Below are 14,957 nucleotides of genomic sequence, written 5' to 3' on the forward strand. Positions count from 1 at the left end.
CCAGTGATTTCCAACTAGATATCAAAAGCTTAGCCAGATATTTCCAACTAGTTCAGCGGTTTGATTTTCTTTAAAACTTTTGCACCAAATGTGCACTGCTTAATATTTTTTTATTTAATTTGAATGATTTTAATAGATTGTAATAAGTTTAGGTCTTAACATAGGTTGACATCATTTCAAATTAATTTTAAATAGATGTATTTTTTAAAAAAAAGTGTACTTAAAATAAAAAATTCCAATTTAAATTTTATAAAAATCTGATTTTTAAAAAAACCATTGATATTTATCCACCCTGTTCAGGGAGTGTTCTACGTGTAAGGAGAAGTGCAGAAGAAAGCATGGAGATGTTAGTTGGAGAAGCAGACTAAAGGGCATATAAGCTGGCATCTTGAGGCAGAGAAGGGGTACAAGAGCAGACCAGGAAGCATTGGCAAAGTTTTATGTAGGGGCTTGAAGGCAGTTACATGAATCTTGAATTTGATGAGGTGAAGAAGGGAGGCCATCATGGGACTGAATCACTGGTATTCAAATAAATGAAAACTTCGGTCAGATCAGGTTAGGCAAATGATCATCTTGAATGGTGCATTTTGTATGAATTGCAGAGGGATTATGTGGGTGTCAGGGAGGTCAAAAAGGAGTAGATTGCAGTAATCAAGGCAAAACGATGAGTGGTTAGATGAGTTTTTGCTATCTGAATAGAAAGGAATTAACTGAACGCATCCGATGAAGTGAGCTGTAGCTCACGAAAGCTTATGCTCAAATAAATTGGTTAGTCTCTAAGGTGCCACAAGTACTCCTTTTCTTTTTGCGAATACAGACTAACACGGCTGCTACTCTGAAACCTGAGTAAATAATAGAACCTGGCACGTGTTCATGAGTGTCATCAATTTTGTGAACTTGTTTAGAATATGGTTACTAATTTTGTTGTTGCTAAATCAGGTTTCAGTCCATTTTTCCTTCAGCCTCTAAATCTGATTGTGAACTTTACCCTGGTCTTGCCAATTGCAAGCATAGTGTGATTGAGCTTGATTCTTCCTACCCTTAAAAAAAAGAAGAAGAAGAAAAAGTCATGCTATTTTGAGTAAATGTGGAGCCAGATGTAGCAGCAAGAGACAAAGTGCTTATTCACATCCAGCTACAGTACAGTAAGATTTCAATCACTTAAAAAAATTGTTGATTCTTTTACAAGCTGGTGGATTCAACAAATTTCATTTTAAAGTAAACAGCTGTAGAGAGTTGGTGGTATTTTGCACAGTGTTCGCTAGGAGAACAGAGAAGGAGAAAAAAGCACTCGGGTGGGCATAGATCCAAGAGGTATGTGTTACATGGAGTTTCCATAGCATTCTGTACTCTAACTCTAGATAGTGAAAATTAATGTGTTTATCTTAAATCTATTTATCCCCTCTCCAAGTTTTTATTTGCATATCAGTATGTAGAAAACATCACTTTTAGAGGTACAGTTTGGTTTTATGTCTTGAATATAGGGACTGCAGCCAGGAACTCCTGAGTTCTAATTCCATCTCTACTGTTGACTTGCTATGTGGCCCTGGGAGAATCACAAGCACTGTCTACTTTCCCCATCTGTAAAATGGGGATAATACTTATCAATTTACTTCCTGTGAGTGGCTTGAGGATTAGTTAGTTAGAGATACTTTCAACTTGACTAATTTGAAAAAAATCTAGTTTCTAATAGACAGCCCTTTAAATAGCAGTTTAGAATTCAGAAAAAAAAAATACAAGGTTTTTCTGCCCCCCTGCTGATTTTATAAGGCTCTTTTGTGAAAGCCTGAGATCAGCATCATCAAAGATGCCTTGTTTGGAAGAAAACTTGGGATTGAAAAGCTTTGGCTGGTAGGTGCTTGGATGGAGCAAAAAATACTTCCTGCCTCTATTTTAATAGCATCTCTTATGGATTAACACTGAGAACAATTGTATAGGTAATAAGAAGCTGAAGGTGGAAACCGTCCTTAAACAAGGATGGGGGACCGAAAGTCCCATGAAAGCATTAGAAAGTTTAAATTCAGTAATTCAGGACCCTGCAAGGGGGAAGGGTCCCAAAGCCTGAGCCTGAACTTCTACACGTCAGTTAAACAGCCCCTTAGCCTGAGTCCCACAAGCCTTAGTCAGCTGGCATGGGCCAGCCTGGGTTTTTAATTGCAGTGTAGACATACCTTGAAAGGTGTTGTATCTCCCAAGAGATCCTTGAATAAGCACATTGATGGGGCTCCATAAAATTAAAAAAAAAAAATCCAAACGTTATTTATCTCCAGTTTCATATATGGCACAGGATTACTCTTTGGCCTCAATAAATGTTATGTCTTGTGTGTGTATTTATAGAATAGTTTATCCAAGGTCTCACAGAAAAGTATAAAATTCATGGCTCTGTTATTTAAAGGTAACTTCTGTCTCTCCAGATAGCAAGAAAAGAGGGCTAGAATCCAAGCTCCTATATCGCCTTCCCCCAAAGTGCATGAGCAACATTTGCAATGTCAGAACCTAAGAGATGCTGAGGAGTTGTACCCATTTTATTGTTCAGAATAAACTGAGGATTGACTGAATGTTAAATAAACCAGTTTGCAAACAAGACAATTAATAAATTAGTATTCAAAATCCATTGTTCTGTCCATAAATCCATCTGGTTATTAGCATCAGTGAATCTCCAAGATGTTCACTTACATTATATCTCCAGTGTGCTCAGCAATATTCATTCTTACTTTAGTTCTCAGCATGTCCACTATTATGCTCTGCTCTTTGTTCTGGCTAAATATTCAAAGATCTTAACCAAAATTGTGGGTGAAAGCAGTAGCCCTAAAGAAAGAAAGGGATTGCATTAGTGTCCTGTCTGTGGAATTGACTAATTCAACCTTCATCATATCCAGCAGCACTAGCAGTAATCTGAACTGTCTAGAATTTATCCACAGCCTAGTTCTGGTGCACAAAGGCTCTTTAACCCCACGACAGAAGATGAACGTCTTGGGGTCACTTGAGTATAACTGTAGAAATGATCTGTCTACAGAATGAGCAAAATTAAAAAGAGAAAAAAGAAAAAAAAATTGTTTCTTCTTAGAGGGAAGCTAGTGATCTTTGAAATATTCGTGTCCTGGGCCAGGTTACATTTTAGGGCTCTCTTGCTGTTCCTTTTAAGAGAGGGATCTCAGTTTCCACAGAACTAGGATAAGATCATCCTTTCCAGGAGGATCTCCAGCTCTCATCAGCAATTGTTATGGCATGTCACCATGTTCAGCTGAGAGGCATTTAGAATGGGAGATATTCATAATGGAGGCCAGTATCTCAGGCATCACCAGCTCATCCACAGCATCTGCCAGGAGCTTTCAGGTACTCAACATGAGTTGCAGGAAAGTTTGTGTGTTCAATACCCCAAGTCCTGGCTGATTTTCTTTAGGGTCAGTGAGATCACTGTTATCAATTTTCTTTGCAAATATAGCTTCCTATATTGTAGTTGAGGATTTGCTAATCAGATCCATTAATTGTAAGCTGGCATATGAAGAGCTGAAAAATAGATACCTTACCTGCTAATTGTCTTTCTGTAGCAGTAATAGCCAAGTACAGAACAACCCATCATGGAAAGAATTGCAATTTGGGTACTTTATAAGTTTTGATATAGGCTCTTAAACTGCTTACATTTTGTTTGTTAGATGTTTGTGGTTTGCAGCTCACATAGCTGTAGAGTATTGAAAACAGTTTGATGCATTTATTTTCCAAAGAACAAGTGTTTGGAAGGCTCAGCTGAAGAAAATTAATTCTAGAAATTGTTCACCACTAGAGGGCCTCAGAAAAGTTATGCCTATAGATGGTTGCTGCTGCTTGTTCAAATGAACTAGCAAGTCATCAGTTCAGAAATGAGACATGCTCAGTGTAGGAAAAACAATTACCATGAAGATTTTTGTCTAGTAACTGTTGTGGTTTAAATATTTCTGCTGTATTTTCTCATCAACTAACACTAGTTTCTGTTGGTGAGTTGAACATTCTCTTAACCTCTGAGTAGATTTCAGTGCTTTGAAAGTGGAGTATGTTGCTTCCTGTCCAGTCACATTTCAGTGTTTTCTAGCTGTTCTAATGTATTATTTGGATTACGGTAGTGCCTAGAGGCTACAGTTAGAATCTAGAGCTCAGTTGTGCTAGGTGCTATACACACAGTAAAAAGCTGTTTCCACCCCAAAGATCTTACTGTCTTAAAGCAAGTTGTAAGATTAGGGGTACAAACACTTTCCACATAAAGTATCTTTCGTCTTGGCAGAATTGGATTTTTTTATAATTTTGACTGATATAGATGTGTTTAAGCATTTTTTTCTATTTTGAATTAAAAATTTTGCAGTTACACAAAATTATGGGTTTTGAGCATTTTTTATATTTTGATCTATTTAAATTTTCGGTGTTGTGGGCAATTATGGGATGATCCTACAATAATTATTTAATGACAGTAGACGTTGAGATTCAAAAAACTTTATAGCCATTAAAACACGAATTGTCAATATCACATGTCAAAATACAGAAAGTAGATATCCTTAACTCAAACTCTAAGAAATTCTCAAACAGTGCTTTTCTTACTTTACCTATCTGTAAATTTTGATGATTACCTATGAAAATACTTTTTCATTGGTTTGTATGTGTACGGTGAAATTGACCTAGAAAAATCTAATCCTTCCAAGCCTAAGTATCTTCCACATGAGCATCTGAGTATCTTTCACATAACATAGAATCATAGAAGGTCAGGGTTGGAAGGGACTTCAGGAGGTCATCTAGTCCAACCCCCTGCTTGAAGCAGGACCAATCCCCAATTTTTGCCCCAGATCCCTAAATGGCCCCCTCAAGGATTGAACTCACAACCCAGGGTTTAGCAGGCCAATGCTCAAACCACTGAGCTATCCCTCCCCCTGCTCATCAGTAGGAATGGTCAGATCTTTAGTAGACTTATTCATAGATTCCAAGGCCAGAAGGGGCCATTGTGATCATCAGTCTGACTTCCTGTATAACACAAGCCATGCAACTTCCCCAAAATAATTTCTAGAGCATATCTTTTAGAAAAATATTCCTTTTTGATTTTAAAATTGCCAGTGATGGAGACTCTAACCACTGGAACAATTTACCAACTGTTGTGGTAATTACCCTCACTATTAAAAGTGTATGTCCTATTTCCAGTTTGAATTGTGTAGCTTCAGCTTCCACCCATTGAAGTGTTTTATTCCTTTCTCTGCTAGATTGAAGAGCCCATTATCAAATATTTGTTTCCTGCGTAGATAATTACAGACGGTAATTAAGTCCACATTAACCTTCTCTTTCTTAAGCTAAATACATTGAGCTCCTTGAGTCTGTCACTGTAAGGCATGTTTTCTAATCCTTTAATCGTTCTCTTGGCTTTTCCCTGAACCCTCTCCAATTTATCAACATCTTTCCTAACTTGTGGACACCCGGATAGGACACAGTATTAAAACAGTGGTTCTACCAGTGCCAAATACAGAGGTAAAATAACCTTTCTACTCCTACTTGAGATTCTTCCGTTTATGTATCCAAGGATCACATTAGCCTTTTTGGCCACAGTGTTGTGCTGGAAGCTCATGTTCAGCTGATTATCCACCATGATCCCCAAATCTTTTCCAGAGTCACTGCTTCCCAGGATAGAGTACCCTGTTGTGTAAATATGGCCTACATTTTTTTTCCTAGTTTGTGCATTTGTATTTAGCCATATTAAAACATGTATTATTTGCTTGTGCCTGGTTTACTAAGCAATCCAGATGGGTCTTTTTTAGTGATGTGTCCACTTCATTATTTTCCACTCCCCCAATTTTTGTGTCATCTCTCATCTTTATCTGTGACGATTGTATGTTTTCTTCACTGATAAGTGTTAAATAGTGTAGGGCCAAGAATCAATCTCTGCAGGACCGCACTAAAATTACACCCACTCTATTTCCCATTTACAGTTGCATGTTGAGACCTATCCGTTAGCCAGATCTTAATCCATTTAATGTGTGACATGTTGATTTTGTATCACTCTGGTTTCTTTATCCTTGTCCTTGACTCTGCTAGCCATAGATTTCGATGAAGTGAGCTGTAGCTCACGAAAGCTTGTGCTCAAATAAATTGGTTAGTCTCTAAGGTGCCACAAGTACTCCTTTTCTTTTTGCGAAAACAGACTAACACGGCTGTTACTCTGAAAAAAGATTTCTCCTTGTGTCCTTTTGCTTTCCCTCCAAATTTATTGTAATTCCTTGTTTCCAGTTTATATTAATTGCTATCAAATTCCCCTGTTTTCCATTTGTTATATATATATATATTTATTTTATAGATGCTTTCACTTACACTCTAAGCCCAATTATTTTGGGGGTTTTTTTAACCCATGAGGTCTTGTTGCTTGATCCTGGCTTTTGGAGCATGTAGTAAGATGTTCTTAAACAGTTCCCAATTATCATTCACAGTTTTCTCTTTAAATTCTTTCTCCCAGCTGATTTGGCTTATAATTGTTTTCAGCTTTGTGAAATTTGGATCTTTTAAAGCACCAAGTATACATATTACTGGTTTGCACTTTATTCTGTTTACATGTAATAAAGTCATGATTACTTGCTCCTAAGCAACCACTAATTTTCAGTTCTGTGATCAGTTCCTCTTTATTTGTCAAGATGAGGTCTAATACTGAGTTCCCTTATGTTGGGTGCAGCACTTTTTGAACTGGGAAATCTACAACTTTTAGATATTCCAAGGACATTTTAGTGCAGGCAGAATGGGACCTTCAGCATATGTCACTCAGTTCAGATTCCCTCATAATGAATCTTTTATTCCTACACATTACAGATAGGTGATTGAGTCATCATGTTATCTAGTATGATTTTTGGTGGTCCCTAGCAGACACCAGCTAGTATCCCATCTTGGTCTTTATCTGTTAGAACATTGATCTATAGGCATTCAGGATTATTTGTTTCTGAGTCGTTTGGTGACTTGGAAACAGGCAGTGCCATTTTTGACAGAGTGCCAGTTCACCTTGCCTTTTGCCCACTCGATCCTTCCTAAACAGGTTATATCTAGTGATTTTAACATTCCAGTTGTGTAGATCTCCTTATCTGTCAATGATACTAACTAGGTAAAATTTGATCTGGTAAAACTAGAAAAACTTTAGAGATCACTACAGATGTTTTCTGTCTGTCTTAAGCTTTTCTGTAGAGGCTATCTGAATAATATCTTACCATTGAGCAGGTAAGTTAGATATACATTGTTGTCCATTTTGAACAGTAACTAAGAGTGTATGCTCCAGAGAACCTTTTCTGGCTCTGCAAAGCACTGCTTGGTGTGGTTCTTTCCCTGCTCCCAGGCCCACTTTCTCTCTTGATTTTGATTATGGTGGGAAAAACTTTAGGGAGTAGGCTGGTCTTCCAGTATGTTTGAAAAGCAGTCAGACTTTGGCTTCTTTTCTGGTACCTCATCCCACTTGATCAAAAACATGCTACCTCTGATTATCACACGTTTTGAACTAGCTTTTGTTAGCTGTGTAGTTCTCAGAGTGCAGCTGTCTCGCTGAGTCATGGGTGAATGTGTCAATTTCAGAGGTAACGTAGTCCTGATTCAAAAATATTTTGAGTATTAGCGCTAGGGTTTGAATTATCATTGGAAGTGCAGTGGGAACCAATGAAAGAATACAGAGCAATGGAGTGATGTACTCTCAGCCCTGGTCTACACTAAGAGTTTAGGTCGGATTTAGCAGTGTTAGATCAGTTTATCCCTGCACCCGTCCATGCTACGAAGCCATTTTTTCCGACTTTAAGGGCTGTTAAAACTCAGTTCTCTACTCATCCCCAACGAGTGGATTAGTGCTGAAATTGACCTCGCTGGGTCGAATTTGAGGTAGTGTGGACGCAATTTGACGGTATTGGCCTCTGGGAGCTATCCCAGAGTGCTCCATTGTGACAGCTGGACAGCACTCTCAACTCAGATGCACTGGCCAGGTAGACAGGAAAAGTCCCGCGAACTTTTGAATTTCATTTCCTGTTTGGCCAGTGTGGTGAGCTGTTCAGCACAGGTGACCATGGAGTCCCAGAATTGCAAAAGAGCTCCAGCATGCGTCTGATCGCTGTATGGGGAGACGAATCTGTGCTATCAGAACTCCGTTCCAAAAGAAGAAATGCCAAAATATTTGAAAAAATCTCCAAGGGCATGAAGGACAGAGGAGATCACAGAGACCCGTAGCAGTGCCGAGTGAAACTTAAGGAGCTTAGGCAAGCCTACCAAAAAATCCAAGAGGCAAATGCCCGCTCGGGGTCAGAGCCCCAGACATGCCGCTTCTATGATGAGCTGCATGCAATTCTAGGGGGTGCCCCTATCACTGCCCCTCCCCTGAACATGGACTCCTGCAAGGGGGGAGTCTCATGCAACAGGGATGAGGATTTGGGGGATGAGGAAGATGATAGTGCACACCAGGCAAGCAGAGAAACCGTTCTCCCCGTCAGCCAGGAACTGTTTATCACCTTGGATGCAATACCCTCCCAACCTGGGCTCCCGGACCTTGAAGGCGGAGAAGGCAGCTCTGGTGAGTGTACCTTTGTAAATATAATATACGGTTTAAAATCAAGTGTGTTTAATGATTAATTTGCCCTGAAGACTTGAGATGCATTCGCGGCCAGTACAGCTACTGGAAAAGTCTGTTAACGTGTATGGGGATGGAGCGGAAATCCTCCAGGGACATCTCAGTGAAGCTCCCTGGATGTACTCCCAAACCCTTTGCAAAAGGTTTCTGGGAAGGGCAGCCTTATTCTGTCCTCCATGGTAGGACACTTTACCACCCAGCAGCACGTAGTCTAAAATCATTGTATAACAAAGCATGGCAGCGTATGGTCCCGGTGTTTGCTGGCATTCAAGCAACATCTGTTCTTTATCTCTCTGTGTTATCCTCAGGAGAGTGATATCGTTCATGGTCACCTGGTTGAAATAGGGGAATTTTATTAAGGGGACATTCAGAGGTGGCCATTTCTGCTGGGCTGTTTGCCTGTGGCTGAGCAGAAATCATCCCTGCTGTTAGCCATGCGGTGGGGGGAGGGGTGAAGCGTTCATCCCAGAGAGTGGGGGGGTGGGGGGCGTTGGGTTTGTGCTGCACGTTAACCCGAAAACTGCAGCCCCTCCTTTTAAATGCCCAACCCATTTTAAAGAGCCAACCCAACAGGTGTTTGGTATGTGAAATGAGGGGGGTGCTGTTTGAAACCATTCCCACATGTTAGGAAGGTTAAAGAAGCCAAAAGACTGTGGCTTACTATGTCTGCCTGCAAGCTGAATTCTGTTGCCCGCCAGCCCTGTGTGTGTGATCTTTCACACCATATTGGCAGGCCCTCGATATAAGAGGCAAAATGCGACCTTGTAAAGAAAGCACACGTGCTATGTAATGTTAACAGCTTGGTTCACCATGAAAGAGTGTTCTCTAAAATGTCTTTTTTTAAAAACTAATCTCCCTTTTTTCCCTCCCACAGCTGCAAATGTTTCAACGCTCCCCCTATCATCTCCATCCCAGAGGCTATCAAAGATTAGAAGCCAAAAAAAAACGCACTCGCGATGAAATGTTCTCTGAGCTCATGCAGGCCTCACACGCTGAAAGAGCCCAGCACGATGCATTGAGGGAGACCATATCAGAATCCAGGAAAGCACAAAAGGAACACGAGGAGATGAGGGGTGAGCGAGAGGCAAGGTGGTGTCAGCGTGATAAGAGGAGGCAGGATGCAATGCGGAGGCTACTGGAGGATCAAACTGATATGCTCCGGCGTATGGTTGAGGTGCAGAAAAGGCAGCAGGAGCACAGACCGCCGTTGAAGCCCCTGTGTAACCAACCGCCCTCCTCCCAAAGTTCCATAGCCTCCTCACCCAGACGCCCAAGAACGCGGTGGGGGGCCTCCGGGCACCCAACCACTCCACCCCAGAGGACTGCCCAAGCAACAGAAAGCTGTCATTCAATAAGCTTTTGAAGTGCAGTGTGGCCTTGTCCTTCCATCCTCCCGTCCTCCTCCACCCGGTGCTTCCCTCCTCCCCAACCCCTCCCAGGCTACCTTGACAGTTATCCCCATATTTGTGTGACGAATTAATAAAGAATGTATACATTTGAAACAACAATGACTTTATTGCCTCTGCAAGCGGTGATCAAAGAGGGGAGGGGAGGGCGGTTGGCTTATAGGGAAGTAGAGTGAACCAAGGGGGTGGGTTTTCATCAAGAAACAAACAGAACTTTCACACTGTAGCCTGGCCAGTCATGAAACTGATTTTCAAAGCTTCTGTAATGCGCAGCGTGCCCTGCAGTGCTCTTCTAACCACCCTGGCGTCTGGCTGCGCGTAATCAGTGGCCAGGCGATTTGCCTCAACCTCCCACCCCGCCATACACGTCTCCCCCTTACTCTCACAGATATTGTGGAGCACCCAGCAAGCAGTAATAACAATGGGAATATTCGTTTCGCTGAGGTCTAACCGAGTCAGTAAACTGCACCAGCGCGCTTTTAAACGTCCAGATGCACATTCTACCAACATTCTGCACTTACTCAGCCAATAGTTGAACAGCTCCTGACTACTGTTGGTGCCTGTGTATGGCTTCATGAGCCATGGCATTAAGGGGTAGGCTGGGTCCCAAAGGATAACTATAGGCATTTTAACATCCCCAATGGTTATTTTTCTGTCTGGAAAGTAAGTTCCTTGCTACAGCCGTTCCCACAGACCAGAGTTCCTAAAGATGCGAGCGTCATGTACCTTTCCCGGCCATCCCACGTTGATGTTGGTGAAACGTCCCTTGTGATCCACCAGTGCTTGCAGCACCATTGAAAAGTACCTCTTTCGGTTTATGTACTGGTTGCCTTAATGGTCCGGTCCCAAGATAGGGATATGCGTTCCGTCTATCACCCAACCATAGTTAGTGAATCCTATTGCAGCAAAGCCATCCACTATGACCTGCACGTTTCCCAGAGTCACTACCCTTGGTAGCAGCAGCTCAGTGATTGTGTTGGCTACTTGGATCACAGCAGCCCCCACAGTAGATTTGCCCACTCCAAACACCTGTAGCTGTCTGGCATGCAAGCTTCCAGAGAGCTATCGCCACTCGCTTGTGAACTATGAGGGCTGCTCTCATCTTGGTATTCTGGTGCTTCAGGGCAGGGGAAAGCAAGTCACAAAGTTCCATGAAAGTGCCCTTATGCATACGAAAGTTTCGCAGCAACACTATATAGTCCCACCAGTCTGTACTTGTTTCCCAGATCCAGAATCGGCGTTCCATGGCATGAGCCTGCCCCATTGCCACCAGGATGGCCAAATTGCTGGGGCCCATACTTTGAGAGAAGTCTGTGTCCAAGTCTTCATCACTCTCCTCACCTCGCTGCCGTCGCCTGCTTTTGCAGGTTCTGGTTCTGCATATACCGCATGATGATGCGCGTGGTGTTTAGAGTGGTCACAACTACTGTGGTGATCTGAGCAGGCTCCATGCTCGCCATGGTATGGCGTGAGCAGGAGAGCAGAGTAGCAGCGGGTGGATGACTATGCTGACAGCATGGAAAAAGGCGCAAAACGATTGTTGGCCGTTGCTTTCACGGAGGGAGGGGTAGGCTGGCAGCAGACTGTGCTGCTGGCTCGGAGAGTAGCCTGAGGCAGAATGGCCCCCTCAAGGATTGAACTCACAACCCTGGGTTTAGCAGGCCAATGCTCAAACCACTGAACTATCGCTCTGCCAATATTCCAGGTAGGACTGAATCTCCATTAGACAAAACTTAAAGAAGAGAATGGCCTGAGTCACTCCCATTTGTGTGCAGGCGCCCCTGACAGACCTCACTGAAGTCTGCCAGGAGCACTCATGTCTGCCCAGGCGCCCTGACCGACCTGACCAAGGCCGGCCAAGAGCACCCAGGAGACAACGAGGATGGCTACTAGTCATACTGCACTATCTGCTGCCACAAGGCAATGAGCTGCTATTGTGTAGCAATGCAGTCCCACGTCTGCCAGCACCCAGGAGACGTACGGTGACGGTGAGCTGAGTGGGCTCCAGGCTTGCCGTGGTATGGCATCTGCACGGGTAACCCATGAAAAAAGGTGTGAAACGATTGTCTGCCGTTGCTTTCACGGAGGGAGGGAGGGAGGGAATGAGGGCCTGACGACATGTACCCAGTACCACCCGCGACAATGTTTTTTGCCCTATCTTTGGGCTCTCAACCCAGAATTCCAATGGGCGGCAGAGACTGCAGGAACTGTGGGATAGCTACCTACAGTGCCACGCTCTGGAAATTGATGATAGCCTTGGTACTGTAGACATACTTCGCCAACTTAATGGTCTTAAGTGGGGACCCACACAATCGACTGTATAAAATCACTTTCTAAAAATTCGACTTCTATAAATTTGACCTAATTTTGTAGTGTAGACATACCCTTAGTGGATTATCTCAGTAAGAAGGTGGGGTGCTATGTTCTGCCATCTGGAATCTGCTAGAGCAAGTTGGATGGATTTTGCCTGTAGCACAGCCAATCATGGAAAATTCAGTTCCCTTTGCTGCAGCTATTGTATCAAAGTATCTCTTTTTAAAGTAGTGGGAGTGTGGAGATGAAAGTATAGAGATGACTGTGGCTATATCCTTCTTTGAGAATAAATAACAGTTTTGTAGCAAGCTGAAGATGAAAGAAGGCCTTTCTTGCCACTGTCACTAATTGATCATCATTAAATCTGCAGAGCCCCAATATTTTATACTATTTTGAATGGAGGGCAGATGACAAAAGAGAGATCAGTGCTTGGCCAGTTCCTTGACACTTCCCTTTTCCCACCAACATCGTTTTAGTCTTCTTTGTACAGCTACCAATCAGCCAGTTGAACGTGTCCCACAGGCATTGGGATGTCTTTTAAGATGGAGTTGTTGCTTTTGTTGTAAAGGATAGTTTAAAGGTGGGTGTCCTCAGCATATTGTTGTCAGTGTAGCTTGTGTATCTCATAACCTCTCCAACTGGTCTTATATAATTGTTGAGGGTGAGTAGACTCCTGCCAGACTCTGCAAGTGAGAAATCTTAGGGAAGGGGATCAGTTGCCCTTAATGCTATTTGGGTCATGTTCGAAACCATTGTAGTGTTGTGTTATCTGTTGCATTTCTGTCATGTAAGAAGGTCAGCAGCGCCTTGTGATCAACTACAAGAACACCCATTTTTTCATGGTTTGTGTGTATAAAAAGATCTTCTGTACTTTCCACAGTATGCATCCGATGAAGTGAGCTGTAGCTCACGAAAGCTTATGCTCAAATAAATTGGTTAGTCTCTAAGGTGCCACAAGTACTCCTTTTCTTTTTGCGAATACAGACTAACACGGCTGTTACTCTGAAACTTGTGATCAACCTTTGAAACTTGCTTTGGTAGCTGTAGTTAAAAACAACCATTTTCTATCATTTTGTATTGCATAGTGGAATAGACCAACACAGAATATTTGAGAACGGGAGTTGTGTGTTCCATTTCCTTATATTGGTAAGGAGATGAGATGCCAAGTCTTGGAGAAATTGAAGCTTGTCAAGTTGTTTGTGCGTATGGAGTTAGAAGAGTCCAACATGTGGTAACGAAAACTAGAACCAAAGAAAAAGAACAACATGATCAGAATGTATGTCTGAAAACCCTAATTCTTACATTAACGTGTTTGTTGTTGCTCTTTATCTCGAGGAAATAAAATTATTGGATAAGTCAAATATACAGTAAAGAAATTCAAATTTGGAGTTTTTAAACCAGGATCCTGCCATCCTTCAGATATTTCCTGGTTGTTAAGTTCTGCACGTCCTTGAATAGTAACAAAAAGAAACACACACAGTCTTCCTTATCCCTATAAAAATGTGTTGCCTTTCCATTTGCTTTTCATTGCTTCTCTTGTAGCATACTCTAAAATAAAATTTAAATATAACCTCTCTTACAATTCCCTGTCCTATTCAAAAAGGATATGGATTTTACTATTCACTATGATTATTCTGTGTAAATGATAATAAGCAATGTGCTCTAAGAAATATTTTTGAGTTGAGAATGACCTTTCATAATTTTTCAGTGATAGAGCACTTGTAGTGACCATTCCAACTACACATGAGAAACTTTCTAGAACCTTCCTCTTAATTCTAGTCTTATGAGAGAGAACGGAGTTAGATTGATATGTTGGAGATGGAATAGAGGGATAGGCTGAGGGAAAACAAAAACTAAAAACATACTGACTGGGCAATAAGGCAACTAGTTTTTTGTTTTTTTTTTTTTTTAGTGTGTGAAAATAATTCCCTGACATCTAATAGAAAGCACTATCTCAAGTACTATTTTAACCCCAGGGTCATTTCTGTTTGATGTGATTGGCCTTCAACTTAGTCAGTATGTGTAATTTATTAAATGCAAAGTTGCTAAGAAAAAAGACTGCTTGATTGTTTGGCTCAGTGAAAGTTGCAACTTGTAGAAACTTGAAAGAAAGCAAATCTGATCAAATTTCATGGTGGGAGAATGTTGCCATGACAACAGCCTTTAAAAGTGTTCTGCTCTTTAAAGGTATGTATGTATGTATAAATATGAAGAAATACTAATGGGAAATAGTCCTTTCTAGAACAGAAAATATTTATCAGCTCTAAAAGAGAAGTTATGTTTCTTGTGTTTATAGTGTGCAAGTGGAACCATAAGATGTTACCTAATTTCTTGCAGATGATTAAACAGTAAATAATGGTATTCTTCTACCATTTTACAGTGGGTGGTAGTTCTGAGCTGCCATTTAGCAGATTTTCTTTCTGTCATAATCGCCATTTCCTGTTCTCCAACACAATCAGGAACTAGTGTCTACTTTAGAGTTTGTGTCTGAGCCTCTGGAGTGAGCAATGGCTACGTTGTCTTTTAATGAATCTGTGCTGAGTAGAGACACCTCATTAGCAGTTGTATTAGAAGTGGAGTTGGCTAGAAGGCAGAAAACAGTTTTGAATGGCAAATCTTACCATTAAATGTTATAACTGTTTCCTGGT

The 14,957-nt window shown here is 41.5% G+C and overlaps 1 protein-coding gene across 1 annotated transcript in view; it reads left to right on the top strand.

Annotated features, from left to right (window-relative positions):
* The window catches only part of ASH1L (ASH1 like histone lysine methyltransferase), a 154,975-nt gene that overhangs the window by 10,907 nt on the left and 129,111 nt on the right, over positions 1–14,957 (top strand). The window lies entirely within an intron of this gene.

The sequence above is a fragment of the Caretta caretta genome, chromosome 24, assembly GCF_965140235.1.
Source record: "Caretta caretta isolate rCarCar2 chromosome 24, rCarCar1.hap1, whole genome shotgun sequence".
Classification (NCBI taxonomy): Eukaryota; Metazoa; Chordata; order Testudines; family Cheloniidae; genus Caretta; species Caretta caretta.